General features: G+C 28.3%; 1 pseudogene; it reads right to left on the reverse strand.

Moving 5' to 3' along the window:
- Window positions 1-1,774: 1,774 nt before the first annotated feature.
- On the reverse strand, window positions 1,775-25,514 carry LOC132934261 (RNA polymerase II subunit A C-terminal domain phosphatase SSU72-like; annotated as a pseudogene).
- Window positions 25,515-25,583: the final 69 nt, after the last annotated feature.

The raw sequence follows: 25,583 nt of genomic DNA on the forward strand, positions 1-25,583 counted from the left end.
TTTTACATAGTTTCAAGTCGTTTACAAAACAACTTTGTTATTAAAAAATTATATTCTTAAATATTTTTTATCCTTCTAATTTTTGATTTTTTAATTTTTTTTAATGACAACATAGTTTTAATTTCGTATTCCAAAGCAGAATATTTTTCTAAGTATTTCGATACATACAAATTTAATTTAATGGGAGTAGCTTATGCGTTATAAGTATTTTTAATTGAAATGAGAGGAGTTGAGTGGTTAGCCCGCGAAATTTATGTCCACTTCTCCGCTCATCTAAACTTTAAATATTTTCATCTCATAAACTAATAGCCGTAAAATCGATTTACCACGAATAATTTTATTACAATAAATAAATATTAATGTTAATTGACAACTTTTAATATTATATATTATATTTTAAACGTTTTTGAATAAATTGTTTTATTAGATTATATTTGGTTAAAATTTTAAATCAATATTGATGAATTGTGTGTGTGTGAAATAATGAAAAGTGATTGTTTACATTTTCCAGTCACCAAAAAAGGGTCACTTAAAAGTTTATAGTGAAAATGTCTAGATATTTTTTTTTCTTGTGTGACCATGACCAGAGGGTGGTTGATCAGATTGAATTTAGTTATACCAGACTCAGAGGTCTGCGTACGCCGATGACTTTATTCGAATGTCAAATAAACAAACTCTAATAACAATAATATAAATCGTGTGAAATGTGCTGAATAGTAGCATTATTCTTTACATAATAGTATGAATATTGTATATCGTATAAGTCATAGGCGCAACTATGGTTAAAATTCTGGGGATGCTCCAGCCCGCCTGACAAAACTATTAAATTAAAATAACCCATAGACGGCGTATTTAAATCAATAAGGAAAATTGTTGGGGAGGCAAAATCATAATCAGGGGGACTATAGGTAATCATTCCATCGAACTGTTGCCTAATCATTATATTATTATAATAATATAGTAAACGGATAGACGGAAAGTTGAAAAATTTCAATAATAATTAAATATAAATATAAGAATAATATAAGTCACTAGGTTAAAATAGTTTTTTTTTGCTAATTCGTTTGAAATTCGTTAATTTATAAATGCATCTCGGCGAGGCGTGGGAGGCCTGAGCTAAGACGGTCAGACAGCGTATGATATTACCAAGTATGTTTGATGATATTATTGTGAATAAAGTAATTTATATATAACCTATTTACGTGGAGCCTTGTTTTAAATTTTCAATCCTTAGCCATAAAAGTTAAACATTTTATACAGTTTTAACTACAAAAGTAGGTAATTAATAAATTATAAATTTGATAAATGTTGTCGAAATTTGAACTTTAAATGCTTATAAAAAAATTGTGCCTATGTATTTTTAATATTTTTCAACTGCTATTAGAACGATATATTATCAGGAGCCTTATATTCAATGTTCACGCTTTTTTACCCAACAAAAAAATTTTTTTTGATATTTATAGAAAAACAAACTAAAAAATTTAAAACCGACAATGTCCGTAAACAGCTCAAAAAAATCAAATTATTTTAAAATTTTATGGTGTATAGAAAATGCTAACATAAACAATCAGTCAAAATTTTATGTCCCTACGGTCATTTATTTTAGAGTTACACCAAAAACCAAAATCGATTTTCTCAAAAACAGATTTTGCGTAAAAATTCCCGTTTTTCCTTAATTTTTCTTTTGTTTTTCTCGTCGCTTTTGAAAACTACTGGGAAATTTTTACTTTTTACTTTAAAGAATTATAAATAATATTCACAATTTAAATTTTATTTAATGACCTAATATTAAATAGAAAAGTACACAAGTGAGTAGTGGACTTTGACATTTTTCTTCATGTTTAACAACTAATTGATCAATATTATTGTCAAGATTATCAATTCTGGACAACTAAAATGGAAATAAATTTACATAAGTATTCAATAGATATTATATAAACTATATCAAAAAAAAATCTTACCATAGTAACAAATTCGCAAATTAAAAATGCTCCAATCGTTATTCCTTCATGATTGTCTTGAATGTTTATGTTGATGACATGAACTAGCTTATTGCCAAAACTTAGAATAGTTTCAAAATCTAAACATATAAATATGATTTTAATTTTTATAATAATGATACAATTGCCAATTTAAAGATACACTCAAGTACTTGATCATATACTCTATCTTCACACGTAATGACTACAGTGAATTGTTCATTGCATTGTTGAAATCTTTCTGGGTGCTGTTTTATTCGGTATATTTCTATCCAGAATATTTAACAAACCATTTAAGGTATAACTAAATACAAAATTGTGTTAAGAAAATAATGACAAGAACGATTAAGAATATAACCTAACCTATCATAGGCTGACCGACCGATTTCGCTCAGAATCGTTTTTATTATACAATGATATATATTTATATCATTGAATTCAAATTTAACACCATCCATAACAGTGACCCACTTGTAACCTACTGTACAGCAGAGCGTCATCCACTTGCCCACCTTTTAGATTCTGAGCGGAGCGATAAATGTATTGATTTTACAATGATTTATTTAATTTTTTTATTTTTGTGTCTGAGGACACCTTTTAGCAAGGCTGGGCAATTTAATAATTTTTTTTAACTCAGTTAAGTTAAGTTAATATGCACCAATAACAAAAAGTTTAAAGTTTAAAGTTAATACACACTTTTTGTTAACTTTTTGTTAAGTTAAAAAAAAGTTAATTTGTTTATACAACGCTTGCGAACTTAATTTTTTTCCAGCCCAAAACTAAATTATAGCATATAGTGTTAATACGTCATACAGTATTTCCATATAAGTTAGAATCAAATGATATACATTTTTAACAATTTACGATACATATTTTTTGACATGAAAACAAAATAGACTGAAATAGTGAAATATTATAAAATTAAAAACAAAATAAATTAACTTAACTTACTTCTAAAAATGAAAAATTAACTCGTTAATTTCACGTTAATTAAGAAAGAAATTTAGTAAGTTAACAGTTAAGTTAATGAAAAGCCAAAAGTAACTTGTTAAGTTAAAAAGTTAAAATTAAATTAACTTTTTAACTTAACTTTAACTTTTTCTAAGTTCTTATATTATTATAATAATATAGTAAACGGATAGACGGAAAGTTGAAAAATTTCAATAATAATTAAATATAAAATATAAGAATAATATAAGTCACTAGGTTAAAATAGTTTTTTTTTGCTAATTCGTTTGAAATTCATTAGTTTTATAATGCATCTCGGCGAGGCGTGGGAGGCCTGAGCTAAGACGGTCAGACAGCGTATGATATTACCAAGTATATTTGATGATATTATTGTGAATAAAGTAATTTATATATAACCTATTTACGTGGAGCCTTGTTTTATATATTCAATCCTTAGCCACAAAATAATTAATAAATTATAAATTTGATAAATGTCAAAATTTGAACTTTAAATGCTTATAAAAAAAAATTGACTGAAGTTCGCGAAGTAAAACACATTTTATTAAATTCAATCAATCCAAATATTCCTTGCCAAGATAGAAATAGAAAACCTTATACGGCATTTCAAAAAGTCGACCGAAATCTATCTCACGACAGTAAAGATTAATACAAGAAAAAATACATTTTCGGATAGATATGAGCTAGGGTCCCCACACAATATTAAATGTAATTAAAAATATTAAAATATAAAGACAATTTGCAAGTGATCTCACAATATGTTATTTATCACGTTGCAAATAATATTACCATAATATATTTCACAACTTCTTAATTTCCTAATATTGTTAAGCAATATTCACAAAGCTAAGTTGTTTGTAAAAAAAAAAAAATGTGTGTGTTCATCACTTTATTTCCTAACGATAGATTTTAATATAATATTTTAGTGTAGGTATATAACGTAATTTTTAACAGTTTGGCATTTTAGCTAAATAAATATAGGTCAATTAGTGAACAACATATTAAATATTAATTCAGCACAATTTCATTCATGGGCATATATTATAATATTATAGTAAGGATATATATATAGCGTATACATTAGCGAATGATATTATAACACACCTAGAGCGTGACTACGACAGTAAATGAACAATGTGTCATAACTATCGTTTTTAAAATTGTAATTTAATATTTAACATTAAAAACATTTAATATTTAATCGGCAATCTTTATACTATATTATAATTAATCATTTCGTTTTAATTTTTATAATTTAATAAATTGTAAAATGTTCGCAATAGTTACAATTGTACTAGCATTAAGCGTGATTATACCAGATACGTTGCAAACAGAAGAGACGATTATCGACAACTACCAAGGACATGGATCGGGTATTTATTATGAACCAAAATATAATAAATAATAAATTGAAATATTGTATGAGATTATATTAGGCTTAAATCATAGCTTATATATACATACATTGATTATAGGTATATACGAGAAAAAATAAATCTTTTTAACTGTTATTATTGTTATTATTATTCGTCAAGTGTAGTGAGAATTATAATATATATAATATATATACATATATATAACAATAAGTAAAAAAAAAAATAATACTAAAAACTATTATCCACCCATCACTTAGTTCTATAGTTACCTACATGAGTACGCGATACCTAGTATGATATTATGAAAGCCCACATTAAATCATATATACATATTCCGTATTACAAACACCTAAACATATTTTATAGTTAACATAACTACATATACATATAAACAATCATATATATATATATAGATACACATCAATAAGTCATCTACATAATACACATATATTACTTACATACCTAGTACCTTACATATTTGATATTCTTATATATTTAAACAGTATTTATGCATGCATACATACATACATACATGCATACATACATACATACATACATATAGACTCGATTATTTCAAATAATAATTCACATAAAATATTTTCGGTGTATAATTTATTCAATACCTGGATTCTTTAACATATATTAATTATTATATATTTACAGTAGATAGGTACATGAAATATATCACAACGTCGCCATGCATACTGATACAACGATATCCAATATACAACAAATAAATGCAAAAACATAGCTGTCTGTGTGTAAATACAGAAATCTTGCTAAAATAAATAAAAATATCAAAATTGCAATAAAATATTTTAGTAAAAAAATGGGGAAAAATACCATAATTTCATTAAATATATGTAACATTATAAAAAATATCATACCCATGTCTAATTACCATCAAAGGCATATATATATATATATATATAGTTTAGTTATTAAATGTATCTAAATGCATGACCATCGCTATAACAAATCATTATTACAAGTCTCAACATCCGAAACATATCGTTGCACTATAATATAATAGTTAATACATACATACATACATACATACATATGCATACATTTGCATACATATTTACTTAAACAACATTCATGCATACATATAGACTCGATTGATTATTTCAAATAATAATTTATATAAAATACTTTCGATATATACATATTTTATTTGATACCTGAATTCTTAAACATAAATTAATTATTATATATTTACAGTAGATACATGAAATATATCACAACGTCGCTGTGCATACTAATACAACAATTAAATGCAATATAATACCTACAAAATCATATTTAAATTCCATGGTTTCGATAATAAAAAACATAATATTATATAGTTATTTTCATCACATATTAACAAAAACAAAATAAAATGTGCTTACGTCGAGCTGTGATAATCTTTCACTTATGATATCATATAGAAAACCATATATAACCTATACTACATGGATGCTTATCACTGATACTTTTCATGTATTATTATTCTATTTGCATACTTTGTAAAATAATCATGAAATCGCTTGTATATTACCATCACAAGCTTGGAAATATCGGTAAATGTAAATTGCGTCCCAAAAAAAAGGTTAGGTTATGTATACGTTAATTGCATCCGACGGAAAATCCGTAAAACTAACCTTTATAATGTTTTTATCGATGATATTTATGATGATATTATCAAGAGTATATTCTCTAGTAGTTCTCTATCTGCAAAATTTTACTGTAGTAATATTTCATACGATGAACACATATTAGTTCACCGATAATCGTTATATATACGAGTGCACGTGGAGATTTTAGAAAATGAATGTGATCAATTTTAATACAATGCTAAGTGAAAAAAATAAAACATTCAAAGTGATTGCTGGTCAAAAGTTTCGTTTTCACAAGTTTTTAATAAATTATGTTGAACGTTGGTGTTGCACCGTCAAAACGTGTAAGTGCTTTGCAAAAGTAAATAGTCTTATTGATACTGAAATTGAGATTTTTAATGAACATAAACATAAGCCATTACCATAAAATATTTTAACTAGACCAAAAATTAGTAACAATTTAAAACGGAAAGCAGTTGATGAAATGTTTATTAGAACATCAAAAATTTTACATTCTGAACTGAAAAATGGTGATATTGAAAATATAACTTCTGGAGATGTTTTATTAATAAAAAGAAATATACATAATGCTCGATATTCAAAGCTACCCAAATTACCAACTAATTCATGAGATTTTCAAAAATATTGAATTTAAGACAATTAAAGGTGAAGACTTTTTGTTAGTGAATAATAATGAAACATATATATTAGGTTTCTCGACAGTTCGTAATTTACAAGCTTTGTGCAGTTTGAACACGATATTTGTAGACGGTACTTTCAAAAGTTGCCCGAAATTATTTTATCAACTCTTCACGATTCATGGTGTGTTAAATAATAATTATATCCCACTTGTTTATTTTTACTGCAATCAAAGTCAACTAATTGTTATACCGATGCATTTCCGCATTTAGTTGAAGAATGTAGAAACAATGACATGCAATTCAATCCATTTCGAATGTATGTCGATTTTGAAAAGGCTATACATACTGCTGCAAATGTTGTCTGGCCTTCTATTCAAGTAAAGTGGTGTAGATTGCACCTAGGACAAAGTTGGCACAGAAAGATTCAACAGTTGGGGCTTAGTACCGATTATAAAAAAAAAAAGAACAGAAATAAGTAATTTTTTAAAACTCTTTTTTGGACTTCCTTTCTTAAATCCACAAGATGTTGAAAACTGTTTTACTGAAGACATTATGCCAATACAACCACAAGATGCTCGAGTATTAGAATTCACAGACTATATATTAGATTCATATATAAAAAATTACGCTGACTTTCCACCAGAAATATGGTCAGAATATTTATCATCGACATTACGCACGACTAACAATTGCGAATCTTTCCATAGAAAATTAAATAGTTCGTTTAATTCTTCTCATCCTAATATTTTTAATTTTATAGATATTTTAAAAAATATACAAATTGATACTTATATAGCGTTACGAAGTTAGGGCTCAAAAAATAGAGTAACAATTGAAAAAGAAGGATATATTAAAAAAAAAATGGAAGAATTAGAAACTAAAAAAATAAATTACTCAAATTGAATTTGTGAGGCAATTGTCATTCAAATTTTTACCTACTTCTATATAGACTTAAATAAGTTATACTAAATAAGTTAATAATTATTAACTGATAAAGGACAAAGTTGGCACAGAAAAATTCAACAGCTTAGTATCGATACAAATATACAATTTTAAATAATAATAAATAAATATAATAATTAATATTAATAAATAATTAATTACCAATATTTTTGACCATACCAACATTTTACACAATTTACAATTTACACATACACAAAAAATACCCGGGACGCAATTTACATATACCCAAAAAATACTCGGGACGCAATTTACATCAATAAGGTACATTGGGACGCAACTTACAGTCACCCGGAAATATATATTTTTTTTTTTTTTTAGTGAAAATTGATAAAAATATCTTAATTTTTGCCAAATCATTATATTAGGTATATTAATGTCGATAAAATCTTAAACAAATATAATTTCTATGTCAAGGACATGTCTAAAATATCGAGTATCTTAATAATTACATATAACTATAGTCTGCAGATCATTCCATCAATCATATCGCATTAGATATATATAAAGTTGTATGACTCATACATTATATTGTGTTAAAACATGTAAACATTTCATAAGTTCGATAAAAATGTGTTCAATTATCATAATCTCACTGAAAAAATAGGTATATATAACTAATACATTAGGTACCTTTAAAAACCGGTATTTTCATAGATACGTTTGCTAAAAGTTATTATTATTTTTAATTAATCATCATAAAAACTGTATTCATAGAGCCTCACTCGTCAGCTATATAATATAGTATACCTATACTCTCATTACAATCTTCACTGATTTTCATCAGTATACCTGTCTCGAAATACACAAATCTATAACACGTCGGTCAAGACCACTATATTTTTATGATTTTCCATCAATGTAACATAGAAATCATATTTATGTCTCCAATTATCGCTAAATACACGAGGGTATTCATGCTGAGACCATACCCGTTCATCTATTTACTTCACAAATAATGTAAAACACATGTATACTACCATCACAAGTTAGGATATATCTTGCCATCTCTAGTAGATATTAAATAATTAGTCATATATATATTCATAATATTTTATTTCTATATTCGATCGTAAATATCAACATACTGATCATAAATATAAGCATATTTATACTCCAACACATATAGGCACTATTCAGATCTGAATAAGACGATACATAAATATTAAAAATCTCGCAAAAATGTATAATTTCAACAGTCGACAATGCTGATATAAATATAGCTTTTATTGTATTCGACTTTACTCTAAATAATTGTGAGGTACACATATTTGTATAATAATATATATTTTCAATGAAAATATATACAAACTTCATATCCGTATTAAAAAATCATATTAGATGGATCCACACGAGAAATACATTATATTTCTGTAGTCTCATAAACATCAGAATATTGATCGTAAATATATACTATTTTCATACTAAATCCATATACAAATATCGTAATTTTAATAAAAACACATATAATTATTATTATTATCATTATAAACCGTTATACATAATTTATTCACTATTTACATTTTTCTATGTTAAATTTTAAACGACGAATCTGAATGCCGAAATAAATGTATCTGTATACATTAGACTTATTTTGTTGGTGAAATGTTTCTTTTTGTTAATATTTTGAATTTTATAAGCTATGTATTAAAATTTAACAATCTAGTAAAAGTAAGTATCTAAATGAACTATCGGTATATGAGTGTATGTGTGTTGGGCTAGAGAAAAATATTGAAAAAATATAGTCACAATTTTTTTTTATAAGCATTTAAAGTTCAAATTTTAACAAAATTTATCAAATTTAAAATGTAATAATTATTTTGTAGTTAGAAATTTATATAATGTTCACCTTTTGTAGCTAAGGATTAAAATTTTAAAACATGGTTCCACGTAAATAGGTTATATATAAATGACTTTATTCACAATAATAACATCAAATATACTTGGTAATATCATAGGCTGACATACTGTACAGCAGAGCGACATCCACTTTCCCACCTTTTTAAATATAAATCTATTCAAAAAATATAAAATTATACTGTTCAATAGGATCGGAGTAATTGTTTTTTCGATAAAAAAAAGTATAGTATACATTATAATTTATGATATAAATCGTATTTGCACAATATGGCATAATATACTATATTGCCATACGGTACGTAAGTTTTTATGAATCTCTTTGTGACAAAACCGTATTAAAACTATAATTGATATCTAGATACTAGATTGTACGAAGAAATGAAAATCAGTAGATACGTTTATCACGGTGTTCGCATATCACGTTATTCGTTATTACTTATTTATTAACCTAGTATTGTATGCCAGTATTTGTAAAAATTAAGTTGTTTTATTTCACAACAGTTTAAAAATGTCCAAAACATGCAACAAGTGTCCTCTGTCCATCATATTAATCAATATATGTACCCATATATAACCTGTATTCAAATTAGTAAACCCGTGTATAAACTATTTTCATCATGTTTATATACCTACTTATTTTTTAGTTTTTTATTACTACTATAAGACCGAAGATTAAAAATGATTTGAAAAAAGGTACCTACCTACAATATAATATAAACATTCAGTGAAATTATCAAGTACCTACAGTCATACGTTTTTTAAATTACAACAAAATAAGAAAATCGGTACACGAGAAATCGAGTGAATATCAAATGTTGTAAGAATATGAATTTCAAACGCTCATAAAAATTAATTTTACTGTCTTGTAGACATTTTTTTTTGATAAAGGTAGACAAACTTATGAATAATCTTGTATTATATTTTCAAATCTTAGATTGAAAAAGAAAAATTTTTATGAATTTTCAACTCAAAATAGTTTGCTAATTTTCGTGATTTTTCCGTATTTTGTCAAGATTTGAACTTTAAATGCTTATAAATAAAAACTGTGACTAAGAATTTTTAATATTTTTCAAATGTCATTGTAACAATATAGTAGGAGTCTTGTATGAAATTTTCAAGCTTTTTTACCCAACAAATAAAATTTTATTGATATTTATAGAAAAAAAAACTAAAAAAAATGGAAACTGAAAATGTCCGTAAACAGCTATAAATAAGTCAAAATATTTGGAAAATATTATGGTGTATAGAAAATTCTAATAGAAACATTCAGTCAAAATTTCATGTATGTATCTACAGTCATTTGTTTCAGAGTTACACCAAAAACCAAAATCGATTTTCTCGAAAACAGATGTTGCGTAAGAATTCCCGTTTTTCATTAATTTTTCTTTTGTTTTACATGTCACATTTTTTAACTATTTTTACTTTTGACCCCCCAAAGTACCAACAAGATTCACTTTCCTACCACAAAAGTTACTGTTGAAGAACATCCGAACATTTTTACTGTCCTAAAAGGTGATGACAGACACTAAAAAAAAACACACATCATTGTAAAACAATACGTTCATCGCTTCGCTCAGAATCTAAAAAAATTATAATTATAAATTTATCTATTACTTATATTAAATATATTTTAAAAATGGTTCTAGTTTTTGAAAACACTGCGAAATTATCCATCGGTTACCTAGGTTACAAAATATGATCTATGGCAAATGACAATCGTCAGAGACGAACAACGATTCCATTACTAACTTATTATTTCGTTCCATTTTGGTCGTTGAGCTATTTTCACAAATGTAATATTAATTAATCTCAATACTTCCGGATTGAACATTTGGGTCGGAGATGAAGACGCGCACGCTGCATTTCCCCAGGTGTCGCTCCGACAAATTGCACAATAATATTATACGCTCTTAAAGGGTACGTTTTTTTCGCCGGAAGAATAAAATTGATGATGGACGCAGTGGCGTAGTTGCGCGGGGGGGGGGGGGGGGTTATAAATTGTTTATAAAGAAATTATCCGAGTATTTACACTTTTATTGTATGAAAACCAATTATAAAATCGGTACATGTAATACACGAATACACTAATTACTAATACTAATTCAAAATAAAAATGACGTTTAGTTTAACCAATAACTCGTATCATAAATATACTTTGAACCCCCCCAGAAAAAAACTATATCTACGCCACTGGATTTACGTAAGTTTTTTCCTCCTACTCTTTTGACGCGATAGACCTAAAATAAATAACATATTTAATGGCGGGCCAGCCGGTAGCCGCCTGCAAACGCAGAGTAATTTTCAATAAATCCCGTTGTTTTATAGGTGTACAAAATTATTGTGATACTATGGAAAATACCTTAAGGGCGCACAGTGGGATGAAACACGAATTTAGTGTGCCAAAAGTACCATTTTTTAAACTAAAAAATTATTGGTTTTTTTTATATACCAACACTCACTACCTAATGCTATTAAATAATACAACAACTTACATATCACTACCGATATATATATATATTCTAATTCATAAATGTGTATGGGAAATACACATGCCTTACCAGTCACCGTCACTACCAACAAAACCCATCCGACTCGAGTAAAATGTTTTGTTTCACGCTTACGTATGAGAACACGCATACGCGTATGCACATTCATATCACTAAATTGACCCACACATATTATATTTTATCACCTCATACCTACTTATAACAGTCATATTTATCACTTGTATAATATTTTTATTTTATTGTGTGTATACACACAGGCATATCACCTCCGCCATATATCATTGCAAGTATAAGTTATAATATCGGAAAAGATCTCGATATACACAATAATTGACGTTACATTTGTAGTACTATGGTAACATCTTTATCAACTAAACATTTATAAATTGTCATATTATTAGCCATTTTCCATACAGGTTCATGCTACAATGAGCATAAATAGGTGGGAACATACATACATTCTTATTCTTGTATCTTTATATACACAATACTATTAGGCTAACCTATCCTGAAAAATATTATAAATACATACTTATATTTTTAATCAATCATACATACGTTGGAATAATATAACAATATTAGAAACTATTATTGACCCATCACTTGGTTCTACAGTTACATAATGAACATGTGAACCATAGTATGATATGCAAACCCACATTAAATCATATACATATTCAACATTACAAACACCTAAACATATTATATAGATTACATACAACCTAACCTTTACAATAGGTATATAAAACATTCATATATATTATATACACATCAATAAGTCACCTACCTATAGGCATATACATATATTACTTACATCCACACATACATATATAATATATTTACATATATATTTACTTAAACAACATTCATGGAACATCGTCGTGCATACTGATTCAATGATAACCAATAAACAGCAATTAAATGCAATATAGTACCTATTCATATATAATTTACTCATTTTTTCGTTAAATACGTAGGTAAAATTTATTTATAAAATATATAATTATGAAATCACATGTTTATTAGTGTATTACCATTACAAGCTTGGAAATATATTTGAAAAAATCATGATTTTTTAGTGAAAATCGGTAAAAATATCATTTCCATATCAAGTTCATTTCTAAGATATTAATAATAACATATAACTAGTTTGCAAATCAATCCATCAATCATATCGAATTAGATATTAAATACAACTCTACACTATAACAGAACATTTCAGTTCTAAATGGTTAACTTACATCTCTCCAATCTACATTCTAATATGATAGTATATCAAGTTTTATGGCTCATACATTATATTATGTTAAAACATGTAAACTTTTCATAAATTCAATTATAATTATCATAATCTCACTGAAAAAATATATATATAACTAATATTTTGTCTTATAAAACCGGTACATGCATAGTTACCTATGCTAAAAGTTATTATTTTTGTTTAAATAGGTATCTTAAAAACTGTATTCTTAGAGCCACAATAAGTCCGGGCGTTATGGGATAAAAACCGTATTGTCATTTCAGAAGTGTATATTGCATAGACAGGTTGCCAACCGCCGGACCTAATCACACGGAAAGCGCGGTCGTTAACCTCGACTTTGAAAAAAATAAAGGCACGCATTGGGTGTGTTATAAAAAAATCAGGAAATCAGTTTTTTATTACGACAGCTACGGAGACCTTCGCCCGCCGCCACAATTAGTGAAGTATTTCAAAGGCTGTGTTATTGAATATAATTATGAACGTCATCAAGCTACAATACTTTCAAATGCTTGAAATTTTTAACCGATAAACAATAATTATATTATTATTAAAAATATATACATATATATCGCATTGTTCAATATAATCCATTTACGGGCGAAGTGAGAAAAATATAATTCATGTACACCTAGGTGCTTAATAATAGCTTTTCTCATGAATGTACCTGGTACCGTGGCAGACGGTTATAACGTCGATTACGATGCGTGCTTGCTGACAAACGTCAAAGCATATTATATTAACTCAGTCGAATACCCGTATGAAGATTTCAACGAAAGTTTCGATAAAAATCTGTTCACCATGTTCTACCGGAATTACGTCGATTTTCAGAAACATTATTAGAGCAATTTAACGCCCAACAGTGCCTTACGAGGGAACAGTATAAAGTGTTGGGCCCATTTATCTGCATAGATTGTTCGCGTCAAAACGATGACGCCAAGACTTCGAGTATCGATTTACGTATTGAGATATAGGTAAATATTGCCATCACTCGCATTAGAATCGGTCACACCTTTCTCACACACTCCTTCCTCATCAGAAAAGATCAACCCCCTATATGCAACACATGCCAAACCCGTATCACCATAAGACACATTTTTGAAGAATGCCCACGAACCAACCCGCACTCTTCTCAACCTACCACCCAACATCAAAGAAGCTCTAAATGAAGAACACACTTTAAAAACTATCGAATTCATCACCAAAGACAACCTTATCAACAAAATATAGTTTTAATATAAATCAAATTGTAAATCTATTTAAACAAATATTGTAATTTTTTAATACTGTAATCTACTTCTCTTTTTTCCTTTTTTTTTTTTGCTTTGTTAAACTAAAACATAAATGTTGGCTAATAACCTTTGTAGTTGAAGCCTGTAAACTTTAAATAAAAAAAAAAAAAAAAAAAAAAAAAAAAATAATATTCACAATTTAAATTTTATTTAATGACCTAATACGTGTAGGTGGGTATACAATGTAATAACTGTGTAAAAAAATCCTATTTATATCGTTGAAGTGTGAAAATTAAATAATATAAAAATGTATAAAAGTTTGTAAATATCAATCAAATAATGTTTATATTTTATACAAACAGCGGTATAAATCAGGTGTATGTTTATTCATTCTTTTGAAATTCTGGTTTAAGCGTCATAATTTTGTAACGATAAATTATTGATAAAAAAAATGTAAGTGAGTAACATTATGTTATTATGTTAGTGTAGCTTAAACATTTATTTTACCATTGGTACGTAATTATAATTTTTGAGCGGAGCAAAGAATTTATTGGTTTTACAATGATGTGTGTTTTTTTGTTTTTATTTTTAATTATACTACTATACCCACTGATTCCACTAAGATAGTTAATATATAATTTATACAATATTATTGTAGGAGAATAATTTTTGAAATTTTAAACCAATGATTAGGTGATCTGGCGATACCCATATAAGAAAGTAGGTAGGTTCCCAGACAGCATTTTGAAATGATAATATTATAATAACATTATAATAAAATTATAATCACGAATAATATTATTACAATGTTAAAATAATATTTTTAGTAAAACATTTGCTGTCTGGGTAGGTTGATATAATAAAGTACAGAATATGATTAATGTAATTTAAAATGATGTTTTGTTAGTAGGTACCTACATAGCAGATACTGATGAAATAATTGTAAGTCCAATTAAATAAAGTTAAATATTTTACCGTGCTAAACACCCCGCCGACGTTGGCCACGCTTGATAACCCTCCCACATCACCTCCTCCCTATACCTACTTCATGACCATCCCACCCCACCCATTCATCGGCGACGTTGGCCACGCTTGATAACCCTCCCACCTCACCTCCTCCCTATACCTACTTCATGACCATCCCACCAATACATCGGCAACGTTGGCCGCGCTTGATAACCCCTCACCTCACCGCCTATCAATACCTACGTCATGACCATCCCACCCAACCCATACCTCGGCTACGTTGGTCGCGCTTGATAACCCCCCGCCTCCTCTCCTACCATTACCTACGGCATGGCCATCCCACCCCATCCATACCTCGATAACGTTGGCCACGCTTGATAACCCCCCCCGACTCACCTCCTCCCTATACCTACGTCATGACCATCCCAGCCCACCCATACCTCGGCAACGTTTGCCACGCTTGATAACCCCACGCCTCACCTCCTACCTATATCTACGTCATTACCAACCCACTCCACCCATACATCGGTAACGTGGGGCATACCGTGCTATCCACCCCACGTCACCTCCTATCTATACCTACGTCATGACCACCTCAATACAATGACCACCATAATGTTTAACTCGGGATTTCAGGTCGGAAACACTTTTATTGTATTAAAACAAACAAAAATAAAACACTTAGCAAAATCAGATCGCCTAGCCCGTACTACGATCGGCGTTTCACACGCACGTCGTAGCTACGTCCTCACTGAATCACTCAGCAACAACGGGGGGCCGTGCCTGCGAGTACGGCGGTGTTATATAGAAAATATTATCGTCGCCTTAGCACATTATTGCTTCGCTGGCCTGACCTATGTAAATAATTTACAATTTGAAATATTCCCATCTATATTACATATATATTAAATAATATTATTTTGACGTCTGTCAACAATATACGACACTAAATATGGTACATATATGCAGTATTCATACATAAATAAGGTACTTTCATATTTTATAGACCACTACACACATCTTACCTTATTTTACAGCTTACATATCAATATAAGACACTTAGTTAAAGAATATACATTATTACATATAGGCACACTCACACATAAAAGGCATACATACATAATACTAAGTCGAATTTACATAGATGCATTAAACACTCTAATAAATCGACCTTGATAAGTATTTTCAAAAGTACGACATCGCTCATCAATTGGTTATACCTACTACTACAAAATTGTTATGTCTAATAATCATCTCGATTGTTAAATTTCTTTGGACGAGACCATAGTACCTAAGCTTAAACACGCATATAGAAAAATATCTCAATTTAAATTTGTAGATCTACATATATTTTATTCAGCCCAGAGGATACCCGACAACATACTAAAAATTATATATTTATGTCACACAATATTATAAATGTATGTAACTAGTAGGTAAACTGACTAAGGAGAATAAAGGATATCGACCCTGAGTGTATTAAACGTCGTCTTCGAGTATAGTTAGACCACTAAATGCAAAAATAAAATCATAGTTCGACTTGACCGTTGATACAGTACATTTCATGTTAGGAATAATACAACAGTTATTTTATTATTTTTGAATTAAACACGTAGTAACGACTACTCTTCACCTGGGCTCTTACCCATTCAGATGTCGTTCTGTTTATATTAACGAGGTCTCGAAGACTCGACCTCGGTGTGTGATATTATAACTAGGGATCAGGGTTACCTTATGTGAAGCAAAGTACTCAATGTAATATATGTATATCTGTTATTAAATATTAATGTATTATTATTATCTACTACAAGTTACAACATCGAAAGTATACTTATAAATTACAGCTCCGGGTTACCGATCAGGCCATGGTGTGTCGTGGGTGTCGATGTCCAAATGTGGGTTGGGCTGGTCGTTCGCAGGTCCTCTTCAGGTCGTTGTCATCCCTCGAGTTCCACTATCGACCGCCGACTATGACTCTTCATTCTTGACCATCCAACTATCAACCGCCAATTATAGACTCTATCGACTACCTCACTGTAGACTTTATCATAACAATCTACCGCCAGGCGTCCTGGTCGGTTATTTACACGATGTGAGCTAAACATCGCGTCAGCATAATATATATATTTCATAAATATATACACATTTGCCATTACTAACACTCAGCATATTAGCCGTGCTCAACGTATGGAGTAATGTACAATGTCGATGACGATAATCGTTACATGTACCCCTTGTCCATTTAAATCTGGACCCCAGATTTGGGAAGTCAAGCAACGGTAGCTGTGTTAGTGGTAGTGTTGTATTTTCTAATTTCACGTTCATTGTTCATCCAGTAGCAAAGAATAACGGTACTCCAACCTCCTCCGACTGTATTTTCTTGCTGGACTGAAACATGAATTTTGTAGGTATACAAACACCAAGGCACCAAGGCATTGGTCATGCGTATATAATAATATTAATAATATATGTTCATTGCATATTATTGCTTGATAACTTCTGGATAGTGAAGTGGATTGTCGTTGGCTCTTCCGTCCTTGAATACCGACACCCGCGGCTGTCTTCACTTACCCCTTTCAGTTTCCTCGAGTTAGTTAGAATTTAAGTATGCAGTATTAAGACATTTTTTTTTTTTATATATATGTATATAAGAAATAGTGTTTAATTTCATACAAATTACATTGAAGATGGTACATGAAATATATTATAAGGTTACAAAAACATTGCAAGTACTATAGTTAGTAAATTTTTTTTTTTATCACTATTATAATAAATGTTCATTTATGTTTTTTTTTTTTGATATAATAATATACATTTAAATATTATACTCAAGTTATAATATACATTTAAATATTATACTCAAGTTATGTCTAGTGTTTTAACTAGTACAAAACCTAATTACATTATTAATTTTATCAAATTTCTCGACAAAAACGGGAATATTTACATGTGTTAGTAAGTTAAATTCACTCCAATATACTCTCATTTTATAAATTAGTTCATAATAAATACCCGATCCATGTCCTTGGTAGTTGTCGATAATCGTCTCTTCTGTTTGCAACGTATCTGGTATTATCACGCTTAATGCTAGAACAATTGTAACTTTTGCGAACATTTTACAATTTATTAAATTATAAAAATTAAAACGAAATGATTAATTATAATATAGTATAAAGATTGCCGATTAAATATTATTAATGTTAAATATTAAATTACAATTTTAAAAACGATAGTTATGACACATTGTTCATTGACTGTCGTAGTCACGCTCTAGGTGTGTTATAATATCATTCGCTAATGTATACGCTATATATATATCCTTACTATAATATTATAATATATGCCCATGAATGAAATTGTGCTGAATTAATATTTATGTTGTTCACTCATTGACCTATATTTATTTAGCTAAAATGCCAAACTGTTAAAAATTACGTTATATACCTACACTAAAATAATAGTATATTAACACACACATTTTTTTTTTTTTCCAAACAACTTAGGTTTGTTAATATTGCTTAACAATATTAGGAAATTAAGTAGTTGTGAAATATGTTATGGTGGTCTCTCGACAGTAATATTATTTGCAACGTGATAAATAACATATTGTGAGATCACTTGCAAATTGTCTTTATATTTTAATATTTTTAATTACATTTAATATTGTGTGGGGACCCTAGCTCATATCTATTTGAAAATGTATTTTTTCTTGTATTAATCTTTACTGTCGTGAGGTAGATTTTGGTCGACTTTTTGAAATGCCGTATAAGGTTTTATATTTCTATCTTGGCAAGGAATATTTGGATTGTTTGAATTTAATAAAATGTGTTTTACTTCGCGAACTTCGGTCAATGGACAATTAGCAGTTTTTTTTAGAATTTTCGTAATTTGGGCATATGATTATTAAATTAAAATTATAAAAATCATCTACTGCTGATACGTCTTCACCGTCAAACCAAATTGGTTTTTCATGTAAATTTAAATCAAGTAAATGGGAAATGGTTTCTGCTGTTACATAAATATTTTCGTGCGCCAGCATTAATGTCAACGCATATATTGCACAAAATCCGTCTCCCGGGACCTCAATCAACTTACTACTACATCTAAAAATTTCATGTAACGTTGGCTGAATTAATATTAAATTTCTCATTTTTTCAATTTTGTTGTCATTATCCGTATCCTTATTTAATGTAGTTTCATCAACCATTTTTTCAATTTTCAATTTAATATTATCTGACGTTCTACGTTTTTGATCGAATTCCAAAACAACTAAACCTTTATCACCTGTTAAAACTATCTGTCTATTAACAAAATTTATTTTGGCTTGATATAATTCTAAAAAGTCTGTACCTATTAAACTAGGTCCAGCTAAGTTCTTAACTACCATGCATTTAATAGGGAATTTAATATTTTCGAACACAACAACTGTATTAATAATACCAAGTAGTTCCAAATCGGAACCGTTTGCCGTAATTAGCTTTACGCAATCGATTGCCTTTGGAGTGATTCCGACTGGTAAATTGTCAGCATTAATTATAGACGCTGTGGCCCCTGTGTCTATTACAAAATTATGTTCTATGTTTTCAATTTTGCCTACTACTTCAAGTCTTTGACCTGGTTCGAATGTTGCCGGAAGCGAGGTCGGATTACACGTCGTTATACATTTTTGTATCGTATTGTCATTATTTTTTTGCTATTCAACAGTTACTGAATTTTTACTTGCGAATTTGTGATGAATGTTATGGTCACTCATGACTGCTACTTTTTTTTCATTGAATAAACTATCTATATTATAATCGTCTATGTCAGTGTTTTTATTAATATCAATTTCATTATGCTTATCGTTAATTTTTAAGTTTTTTAATTGTTTTGGAATTGGAAATAAGGTTTCATCATTTTTATATTTTTTCACAATTATTATTTCCAACAATGTTGTACTAGAAATGTTATTGTTAGAATTTTTTGGTGGCACAGAGGGAGTCTAACCACTCTCTCTTGCCTTAATAGTTTTTTTTGATTATTATGAAAATATGTTTTATTCAAATTACGTGTATCATTATCAGGCACCTGACCGATAGCGTGCTGATTCATCACGTTATTTACGTCTACATTATTTTGAATGATACCATTTGTAGCATGCGATGGATTTTGATAATTTTGGCCTACGTTTTGTTCGTTAAAATTTGCACCTTGATTACTATTATACACATTATTTTTATTTGGAGGGTTATATGTATTTTTTCGATGGAAGTGTTTATTAGGATCTATATATTGATTCGGTCTGATTTCATTATTTGTGTTGTAATTATTATTTGGATAAAAAGTATTGTTTGGGTGATAATTTTGATTATTAACATAATTGTTTGGAATAAATGAACCATTTGCATTATACATTTGATTACTAAAATTGTTGTTTGGATTAAATGAATTATTTGAATTCTGTTTTTGATTACCATAACCATTATTGTTATTATTGCATGGGTCGTAATTGCACATATTATTATTGAATGCATTGTTTGGATTATTTTGAAGATTGTGATATGGGCTAGGACTATTCACATGCATATTATTATTATTAAATTTCTTTTTCTGGTTAAAATTTCTATTACCATTGTTAATATTATTTAATTTAGATTTTAAAAACTCATTTTCTTTCCTAAGAGTGTCAATATCTACAGAACTTATGTTTTGAAAATCTGTGTGCATATTTAAAAACAAGTTGTAACAATTATAAATATAATAATATAACATATTTATATGTTTCATAACACTTAGGTATGTATATAATACGAACTCTACCTTATGTACGATTAACTGCTGATCGATACATTAATATTAAAACCATTTATATTACCAGTCACAGTCACCACCAACGAAACCCTCCCGACTCGTGCAAAACATATTTTTTCACGCTTACATATGAGAAAACGCATGTGTGCTTGCACATCAACAACTTACATATCACTCAAGTAACTGATGCGTAGGTATATTTTATCAGCACATACGTACAGCAGTCATATCACTTGTATAATATTTTTATTTTACCGTGTGCATACACACAGGCATATAACACCACCGCCATATATTATTGTATAAGTTATAATATCGGAAAATTAAGAACTATTAACAATATCTCTCATTTCAGCAGATACTTTATGCGGTTTATTACCTAAATTTAGAAATATACAATAATTAACGTCACATCTGTAGTACCTATTATACCAACATCTTTATCAATTTAACAATTAAAAATGTTCATATTATTAGTCATTTTCCATACAGGCTCATGCTACAATGCGCATATATGTGGGAACATACATACATTCTTGTTATTGTATGTTTATATACACAATACTATCAGGCTAACCTATCCTGAATAATATTACAGATACTTATATTTTTAAACAATCATACATACATTGAAATATTGTATGAGATTACATTAGGCTAAAATCATAGCTTATATATACATACATTGATTATAGGTATATACGAGAAAAAATAAATCTCTTTAACTGTTATTATTGTTAATATTATTCGTTCTAGTGTAGTGAGAGTTATTACATATATATATATATAACAATAAGTAAAAAAAAAATAATACTAAGAACTATTATCGACCCATCACTTAGTTCTATAGTTACCTACATGAATACGCGATACCTAGTATGATATAATGAAAACCCATATTAAATCATATATACATATTCGATATTACAAACACCTAAATATATTTTATGGTTAACATAACTATATATACATATAAACATATATATAGGTACACATCAATAAGTCATCTACATATAGGCATACACATATATTACTCACATAGTAAGCACACACTTGTATACCTATATCCTTACATATTTTATATTCTTATATATTTAAACAGTATTCATGCACGCATACATATAGACTCGATTATTTCAAATAATAATTCACATAAAATATTTTCGGTATATAATTTATTCAATACCTGGATTCTTTAACATATATTAATTATTATATATTTACATTAGATAGGTACATGAAATATATCACAACGTCGCCGTGCATACTGATACAACGATATCCAATATACAACAATTAAATGCAATATAGTACCTGATCATATATTATAATTTACTCATTTTTTCGTTAAATACGTAGGTAGAGATTATGCAGGAACCTAAAAATATACTCAACAATGTGAATATACATTAAAATGTACTGATTTTGATAAAAAAAAAAAAAAAAAAACATAGCTGTCTGTGTGTAAATACAGAAATCTTGCTAAAATAAGTAAAAATATCAAAATTGGAATAAAGCATATTATGGAAACATCCCAATATTTTAGTAAAAAATGGGCAAAAATATCATAATTTCATTAAATAATATGTAATATTATAAAAAATATCATACCCATGTTTAATTACCATCAAAGGCATATACAGTTTGGTTATTAAATGTATCTAAATGCATGACCATCATTATTACAAGTCTAAACATCCGAAACATATCGTTGCACTATAATATAATAGTTAATACATACATACATACATACATACATATGCATACATTTGCATACATATAGACTCGATTGATTATTTCAAATAATAATTTATATAAAATACTTTCGATATATACCTATTTTATTTAATACCTGAATTCTTAAACATATATTAATTATTATATATTTACAGTAGATACATGAAATATATCACAACGTCGCTGTGCATACTAATACTACAATTAAATGCAATATAATACCTACAAAATCATATTTAAATTCCATGGTATTCGATAATAAGAAAGATAATATTATATAGTTATTTTCATCACATATTAGCAAAAACAAAATAAAATGTACCTACTCGCATACGTGCACGACTATATTCCCCCCTCCACCCCTCCACTAGGTTAGGTTAGTTTCCTGTAGGTTAGACTAAAAAAAAAAAACAAAAAAAAAAAAACATCCATTATGACTCTTTACTTCATCCTTCACAGTGTGTAGATGAAGTAATCTTTAATCGTATTAAAGGTCATGATCCATTATGACTCATTACTTCATCGTTCACAGAGTGTAGATGAAGTAATCTTTAATTTTATTTTTGTATTTTTTTTTGTTTTTTTTTTTTTTTCGTTTTTTTTTTTTAGTCTAACCTACAGGAAACTAACCTAACCTAGTGGAGGGGTGGAGGGGGAAATATAGTCGTGAACGTATGCAAGTGATTGTGATTTCTGAATTCGAAACGTACGGATGTTAATTATGAATTGGATGATCTTTAATGTATCTTGAGTTAAACAGTTAACGTATGAAATCATCATGTGTAAGCATTTCGTGAGGGCGCTCGAGGGTGTAGCCTTGTTAAATTAAAGGTCATGATCCATTATGTTTTGATTATATGAATGATTACATAAGTTATGCCTTCAATAGTGGGTGATATTGAGTAGGTAAATTGAAGTATGAAATAAAGTTTGCGCACGCCTATGGTAATAATAATATTAATTTATATTATGTAGCTTTCAAATAATATAGATAATATACTACTGTCTACTGCAATAATACCGAAACAAATCATTCGTATTCATTTATATTTAATATAATATAACTTACCTATATCAATGCTATGGTACAATTTAAAATATATGGCAATTAATTAAATATTAATATGTTGCACATGACGAATCTAACCAGAAATCAGAATATTCCTGGATGAAATTTACAAACCAATGTTTTAAAAGTACATTGGCCGCAATTTACATAAAATATGACTGTGACTTTTTGTTAGGTACTTAGTTTACTGGTTACATATAATATATGACCGTGACTTTTTTTGGGGGACACAATTTACCAACTCCAGCTGTATAAAATTCGAAAACGATAAATTATTGATAAGATTATCGAACGTTTTTGCAATAATAGCCACTAAATCAAATATGTGAAAAAAAGCGTCTTTTACGTTGAACTTTTTTTCCTTTGATTTTCATAAGTTCATGCATAACAAGGAATGCTGCACTTGCAAATTGTAAACGATAACTCATAATTCACAAATAAAATAAATATAAAATAATAACTAAATTTGTAATATTTACGGAGAAAAAAACTATAAGAATTGAAAACTGACAATGTCCGTAAACAGCTCAAAAAGATTCAAATTATTTTCAAAATTGTATTGTTGAATATAAAATGATAAAGGTAAATAAACTTATGAATAATCTTGTATTACATTTTCAAATCTTAGAATTAAAAAGAAAAATTTTTATGAGTACTCATCTCAAAAATGTTTGCTAAATATCGTGATTTGAACTTTGAATGCTTATAAAAATAAAAACTGTGACTAAGGATTTTTAAGAATTTTCAAATGTCATTGTAACATTATAGTATGAGCTTTGTATTAAATTTTCAAGTTTTTAACTCAACAAATAAAGTTTTATTGACACTCTTAGAAAAAAAACTCTAATAAAATTGAAAACTGAAATATTCCTAAACACTTTAAAACAAATCAAAACATTTTGAAAATGTTATTGAGTATAGAAAATTCATATATAAACAACCATTGAAAATATCATGTATATACATTTATTTGTTTTAAAGTTATTTTTTTTTTATTTAATTAATTTAAGCATATTTACAATCTATACAATTTGTACAATAAGTAAATTTGATAACATAGGTAATATTAATGACTTAACTTTTTGTATTGACGAGTTGCTATTTCGTTGACTGTTGGGATTTGGAGATCTTTATGTAATGCGTCGTTAGGTCATATACCATGGGGCTCCAGTTATTTGTCTAAGACATGTAGACTGGAAAGCTTTTATGGGTCTTATATTGGATGGTCTGGCTTGGCCCCCGATTTGTATACCATATGACCAGAGGGGGGTAATTATCGTCTTGTATATTAATATTTTGTTTTTTAAATTCTTTGAAGAAGACAATAATGGACGGAGGAGATGTAGACGTGTGTTTGATTGTTTATAAATATAATATATAAAATGTACTAATGCTATCAATTAAATAAAAAGAAATGTACCTATTTAGGTTTAAAAGCACAGCCACTACATGTTTGCAACATTCAGATGCACCAGCAGGGCAAGAGCACGCAAAGTAGAACATATCTAATTTTTTTGTCAAACCATTAACACCATCGCATATTTTGAGTTGACCATTAACTTCATGTGGCATATCAGAAAGCTGCGATGTTTAAAGCACCAAGCATTTTATACATGCACTCTATGAATTACAATAGCAAAA

Source organism: Metopolophium dirhodum, chromosome 1 (genome assembly GCF_019925205.1).
Source record: "Metopolophium dirhodum isolate CAU chromosome 1, ASM1992520v1, whole genome shotgun sequence".
Lineage (NCBI taxonomy): Eukaryota > Metazoa > Arthropoda > Insecta > Hemiptera > Aphididae > Metopolophium > Metopolophium dirhodum.